The sequence below is a fragment of the Hibiscus syriacus genome, unplaced genomic scaffold (assembly GCF_006381635.1).
Source record: "Hibiscus syriacus cultivar Baekdansim isolate YM2019G1 unplaced genomic scaffold, ASM638163v2 tig00110450_pilon, whole genome shotgun sequence".
Classification (NCBI taxonomy): Eukaryota; Viridiplantae; Streptophyta; class Magnoliopsida; order Malvales; family Malvaceae; genus Hibiscus; species Hibiscus syriacus.
In genome coordinates, this window is record NW_024062743.1 from 11337929 (window position 1) to 11345382 (window position 7454).

General features: G+C 31.7%; 1 pseudogene; it reads left to right on the plus strand.

The window, feature by feature from the left end:
* The first annotated feature begins 5445 nt into the window (after window positions 1-5445).
* On the plus strand, window positions 5446-7239 carry LOC120126007 (annotated as a pseudogene).
* The last annotated feature ends 215 nt before the right edge of the window (window positions 7240-7454 follow it).

Here is a 7454-nt window from a genome sequence, read left to right on the forward strand (position 1 = left end):
GTAGGGATTATAAGCTCATTGGCGAGGTCCTGAAAAGTTATCGACTGCATTGATTTGAGCTCATGTGTCACCTTGGATCAGTGGATAACCGTCTGTTGGATGATCAGGTAATGCACATATTCCACATAATCTGTTTGGTCTTGTATTTCCTGCAACAAGAGAGTTGACGACTTCAGTTAATTTATCTATCTTATTTTCTAAAGAATATGAACTTATCTCATGAATCCTTTGAGGAGATTAATTTGGAATTGTTGGGAATTTGCAGCCATTGTGGAAATTAAGTCCCTAGCCTCAGTAGGAGTCATATTCACCAAGGCTCGTCCGTTGGAGCATGAATCATCTTTATTTCCAGGGTAGTTAATCCTTCATAAAAGAATTGAAGGAGTTTTTGTTCAGTTAACACATGTTGTGGGCAACTAGCACATAACTTCTTAAACCGCTCACATTAGTCGTAGGGTGACTCTCCATCAAGCTGCTTGATTCCAAGTATTCTCCTTTGTAGTTCACTTACTTTCACCGCATGGAAAAACCTGTCAAGGAAAAGACGAGTTATTGGAGCCCATGTAGTAATAGAATTAGGGGGTAGATAAAATAACCATTCCTTAGCCGATTCGGCTACGGAAAAAGGAAAAGCTCTAAGTTTGATTTGGTCATCAGTTACTCCCTGTGGCCTCATGTTGGAGCAGACCATGTGAAATTTTGTGACATGTTTATGTGGATTCTCGTTTGGCAATCCACAGAAGGTAGGGAGAAGATGAATAAGGCCAATTTTTAACTGGTATGGAGTTTCTTCTTGGGAAAAATCAATGCACAAAGGCTCTTGTTCAGTGGGTGTTGCGGCTAACTCTTTGATAGTAGAATTGGTTTTGTATTAACGGATTCACCTGAATTTGATTCTGATTTTGGATTTGATTGTTGTCTCCTTCTTTCTCGAAGCATCTGTACGTGAAGTCTCCTAGCTCTGGCTTTGATTTCCAGGTCGTACTCCACTAATGCGCCCGGATTAGTCCTGGTCATAAATCAAAAGCAAACAAAAATTAGTAACTTTGGGGAAGTCCCCGGCAACGACGCCAATTTGACAACTGTCGCTTTAATGTCAAAATAAATTCTTTTTTCTCAATTAATAAATAAGGAAATTATGTAGTAAAGAGAAATAAGGGTCGATTCCACAGAGACTTAGAAAAATCCAAATTTTTGTCTGAATTGTTTAAACCATGCGTGATTCAGTAAATAAGGGGGGTTCGGTAAAAAGATATTTAAATAATAATAAAAGCGATTTAAAGTAAAAATAAAGAAAAAAAATTAAAGTTGAAAATGGATATGGTAAAAACAGCCTCAAGCTTCGTTTTGACTAAATTTCCTTCAGATCATCAAATTAGAATTTCCCTTCGGGATTCACGTATGTTACTTTGTCTACAAGAACAATCCTCGTGACTCTATTTTGTATACTGAATACCCAATGCAATCTTTGATTCCGGCTTCGAAAACTGATCTAATCAACATCAATTGTCGTAGATCAATTACCGTTAAGTTCGTGAAAACTGATCTCGCCAAGTGTGTTCCCAGGAAGTCGAATGTGCTTTCAATAAGCCAATCCTTCCTCCCACACATTTAATCGCAACAACCTCTTGACCAAAGTAAATCTTTGAATTTGAAAACTGTTTTGATTTTGAAAAAATAAGGGCAGAGATTGAGAGAGATATTCCGAAGTTATTAAGGGCCTGTTTCAATTCTCCCGTTGAAATTGAGTCATTGCTTCAGCTCTCGGCTTATGAGAAAATTAGCTAAGCATGACAAAAGTCATACTTAGCATATTTATAAACAAAGCTTAAAAATAAAGTAAAAACCGAAAACTTGAAAAATAAAATAAAGGAGAAAACTTTTATAAAACTAGAAAGAAAAGAGAATTGTAATATGAGTTGTAAATTTAGGCTTACCCCAAGAGCGTATTTATAGCCTCTAAAAACCTAAAGATAAATAAGGAAATTAAAATAAAATAATCCTAAAGATAATTATTTTTTCCTAAATTCAAACTTTAAACAAGTCTCCTAATGCAACTCTTCTCATCCATCTTCCAGAAGGCGCACTGACTATATCTTCTAGAAACTGTCGCTGACTGGACCTTCTAGAAACTATTACATCAGATCGTGTCATTCCTAGAGTCGTGCTCATGTCTCCATCCGTGACCAAATAATAAAAAAATGCAGAATGCGCCCGTTTTACCACTAATTCTGGAAAGTAAGGCCTTGCATGAAAACATGCATAACACAACTAAATTAACAACAATATAAGATCGAAGAATTAACTAGTAAATACTACCGATTCTGAAAACTCATCAGACCTGAATTTTGTATTGATCTTACCTTAAAAGTTTACAATGTGACATATTTGTTAAGAAATAAAATTTTCAATTATAAACTTTTTTTCTCAAATAGAGGTGTAAATGAACAGAGCATTTGATAAATTGTTCATGAACTATTCATATAATGTTCGTTTATTAAGCTAAATAGATAATTATGAACAAAATTTATATGTTCATTTAATAAACGAATGGATACAAACAAGTTTACGGGGTTCGTTTATGTTCACAAATAAACTCATTTGAAAACTAGTTTATAAATTCATTTGTCGACTAGTTTATAAGCTCATTTACCCATCTCTTTTTTCTTTTAGATTAAATTAGATGATTTTTTTATATTCTTTTTTCATAAAAATATTTACAATTCTTCTTATTCGTTCTCTCCTTCGTCACCGTTTGGTAAATATTCGCCACCAAATTAAAGTGCTTCTTCTCATCTAATGTTATATATATATATATATAGGACCTCACAAAACCAAAATTAAAGCTTTGAAAAATTCTATCAAATCTCCTGTGTTGTCGTCAGATCGAGCAATCCTTGTAATATTCTTTGCCACTAACTCTCTCCTCTTTTCACTATTCGAATATAACAAAAACAAGTACTCAGAGATTGACTGAGCGAGGTGTTAGATATATAGTCGCATACCTAAAAATTTTAAATTAATTTATATTTTAAGTTTTCGTTTTGTATCTTCTATAATTTATCTAATTTCATATCCCTTAAAATTTTATAACTCCGTATAAAATTTTATAACTTTATACCGCTAAAGTTTTAATATAATTTCTTAACTAACTTTGCATTTGATATAAATTTCTACGTCTGATCTTGCAATTACCTTATAATTCATAAATCGAGATAGGTCAAAATAGAGTTTTTTTTTCTCTAGTCCTTATTTTTATGTTTTATTTTGATTTTCATCAATTTACAGTAGCCAAAGGAAGCGAGAACTGTGTTATTCTCTTTCTGGATTGTGGTGAAGATTCTAACTGTGAAGGTATTCTCAAGTCTGACGTGGCTTACATGGTAATATCTCATCAATATTTTTAGTTATTAATAACATTTATATATTTGACAGACACAACAATTTAAATCCGAAATTTCCACAGAAAAATTCAACTTTAAGATTTAAGCGTTGTTACTTTTGCTATTATTTTATGTGATTTTGGTGTGTACGGGTATAGATTTATTATATTTTAAGCAAATTTTTTTATAAAAAAATATCACATGTTAACATAAGAGAGGATCATGTATTCTTATCACAGCATCAACTAACGACGTTATTCCAGGAAACATTTCAAAAAACGAAAGCAAAATATAGAAGGTGTATTAAACATTTAGAAAATATAAACACCACATTAAAAACTTTGACAAAATACATGGAACATTCGTGTCATTAACCCAATAACATTAACTAACAACTTAATAAATCAAGCACCAAACTTTAATATCATATACTCTGAATTGAACTAAGAAAATGTGTTAACGGAAATATTATTTTTTTTAATATTTTCGTTAAAGCGCTACCTAAAACATTTTTTTTTATTGAAAATGTTATTTTCGCTAATTAATTTCCGGTAAAACCTAATATTAACATTTCCGATAGAAAAAATAATATTTTAAGTAGCAGTTTACCGGAAATATTAAATATTTTAGGTAGCGATCAATAATAACATTTTCAGTGGAAAAAAAATAATGTTTTATGTAGTGCTTCACTAAAAATATTAAAGTTATGATAATGTTTTCGATAGCAACTTTCTTTAGTAGTATATTAAGGATGCAGTAACTGAGATATTTCCGAATTGATTTGTTCTTAAATTTGACAAAAAAGTTAATTTAATCAAAATTTTCAACTACGCCGCCAAACCCACAAACCTAACAAAGTGTTTCGTCTATGGGTACTTTTTTTTATTTGACGTATTTATTTAGATTTGGAATAAGTGATCATTTCATGCCTCTTACATATATGATTTGTGATAAATAATTTCTAAAAGAATTTATTATCAAGTAGAAAATGGTTTGACTCGAATCCAATAGGTTCTAACGCCGTTTTGGTGTGGTTGTTTTAATGACTAACACGACGTTGTTTTAGACACTAAACTTTAGGGGTATATCGATTTTTGCAACTAAATTTGTAAACAATTTAACTTTTTGGCATTACACTTTTAGGCCAACATTGGCAACCAATCAATGCCCATCCCCAATCATCTTTCACATAAAAATCGGTACTCAAACGTTCACATTTCACTCTTATTTTTTCTTTTTAAGATTAATTTTACATGAAACTCACTAAAAATCAATGAAAATAAACAAAAAAATATATCATTTTTAGGTGTTTAGAGACATTTTTAGACTTACGGGATTTTGAGTGTTTGTTTGAAAATATTAACGATGAGAAACATTATTTCGAGAAGACGAACATCATACCTCAAAACTAATTTCATCAGACAATTATTGAAAGACATCGACGTATTAATAAGTCAAACTTTAAAAATGATTTTCATGGATTATGAGTGGTTTTCGTAAAAAATCAATTTTAGAGAAAGAAAGAAAGAATAATGAAATATGAACGTTTTAATACCGATCTCGTCATGAAAGATAAGTGGTGAATTGATTCGTGTATCTACTTTACTATTTTTGTTTCATGTCACTTATTCGCTCACAATTAATTTTTAACTACTAATTCACTAATAAGTAACTTTTAAGTAATTACCCACTTTTTATATTTACATGAAAAATTGAAAGTAAAGATTCATCTGTGAGAAACATGAAACGAAGAGAAATAAAATATACAAATAAATATTATTAATTAGGATCTTAGATAATGCAAATAAGAAGATTCATATAATAAACTTTTTGAATGACGAATATATTTTTAAAATCAAAGTAAAAAATTCTCCTACCCTTTTCTAAGTAAGAATTATTATTAAAAAAAAATAATCAAAGTCGAAATGATAAAAATCCAACCCATGCCATCCCATCTCATTACATATTCATTCTTATTTGTAAGAGATGTTCCATAAATAGAGGTTTGAGACCACCTCTCCCCGTTCTTGTCTCAAAAAATCTCCCCCATAGATTTGTTTATTTATTTTATTAATTTCTTATTTGTCATCCTGTTTTCCTTCTTGCTTCCCTTGCTTGCCCTGAAATATAAAATCAATCAGCTTGAAATTCTTCTTCAAGATTTGGGATGAAGTCTGGTCGGATCTTTCTTAATAAAGTCTGGATTTTGATGGGTCTTTCTTCTTTCCAGTTGCAATCTCTTTATCTTCTTCACAACCATTCATTCAACCTCGGACACAAATAGAACGACCCCATCTTTATCCTCTCAAAACGAATCATATTTCTCAGTCCCATTGCTGAGTCAGGGAATCCGAGCAATGGGAATGGCAGATGAGTCACAGCTTCATGTTCTAGCTGTTGACGACAGTATCATTGACAGAACTTATTGAAAGGTTACTTAAAACCTTTTCGTACAGACGTACTTGAGGGAAACAATTGTTCATCAATCTTGAGTTTCATTGCTTTTCTTCTGGTTTTGTTAATCATTTTGATTTCATTGACAGTTACCACAGTTGATTCAGGAACCAAAGCTTTAGAATTTCTGGGTTTACATCAAGATGAAACAATCAACCCAACTTCTCCTAGCAATCACCGGGTTCATATTTTTTCTTCTTCTTTTTGATATCTGAGATTACCGAAATTTTTGTTGTGAAAAATTTCTGATTGTTTTTGTGGTCTATACTCTATAGGAAGTTGAAGTGAATCTTGTCAGTACAGATTACTGTATGCCTGGCATGACAGGCTATGATTTGCTCAAGAAAATCAAGGTGTGTTTTGTTTCTATTAATTATCTCTTCTCTTTCATCATTGTATTCCCTTATTCCTGTTTCTTATGTAGTCTTCAAACTTTTAGGATTTTTTTTCATTTGCACTGCCAAATTAGTACATAGATATACAACTAGTTGATTTAGTGAAATGATGTTCATATTGACATTATGAATGAGAAAAATTAGATTAGGAAGACCGTATCATAATAAACCTATGCAATATCTAATCTTGATTAATGATCTTAAACTAGAAAACAATTAGTATATATGTTATCTTGTATTGGAAGAAGTAGGCAAATGGGGTCATAAAGTGGCAGACATGCTTGAGAAAAAAAGGGAAAACATCTTTTGGAATATTTGGCCACTTGCTCAACATATTCAACGGACAAATCATTTCATGATTTGATTTAGAGGAAATATTCCACAAACTATTTACTTTTTCCATTATGAGAAGGGAGAATAAATCTGAGAAGTTTGTCCATTTGATTGATATTGTTGTAGGAATCTTCATCTCTAAGAAGTATGCCAGTGGTTATCATGTCATCTGAGAATGTCCCTTCGAGGATCACCAGGAAGAAAACAAGAACTCAAATACAAGCATTTGAAATTGCATTTTATGGTGAAACTCATTTGCTGGTATTTCAGTCAGATGTTTAGAAGAAGGCGCTGAAGAATTTTTCCTGAAGCCAGTGAGGCTATCAGATTTGAGTAAACTTAGGCCACATATTTTGAAAACCAAGTTCAGGGATCACAATCAGAAACAAGAGGAGCAAGAAGAAAAGGCTGCCTTTCAATCACCAAAACAACAAAAACAATCGAACAGAATCAGCAGCAACAACAATCCAACAATAACAAGAGAAAGGCGATAGATGAAGGGGTTTCACATCTGAGAAGAACTAGATAAAGTGGCATCAGCACTATGTTTAATGATCTTGCCAAAAAAATGTATTCTTTTTTGTTTTTCCTTTTTTCTCCTTTTGGGTTCTTTAGTTTTTGTCTTGATATAAAGGCTCCAAATGTATAAATGCTGGGGTTTCCTGTATACATCTTACATGAAGAAAAAAAGGTCAAAAATTCCAATTCTGTTGTGCAAATTAAACTCTTAAAGACCAAAAAAGATTGTAAGATTGCAGTGGAACTTGAAATGGTCCGCTGCCTAAGGTCAATCGCGTAGGATGTCTTGAATTATGTATTTTTGGTGGATTTACTTCTTATTATGATATTATCATCTCTCTATTTTATATATAAAAAATGGGTGAATTTT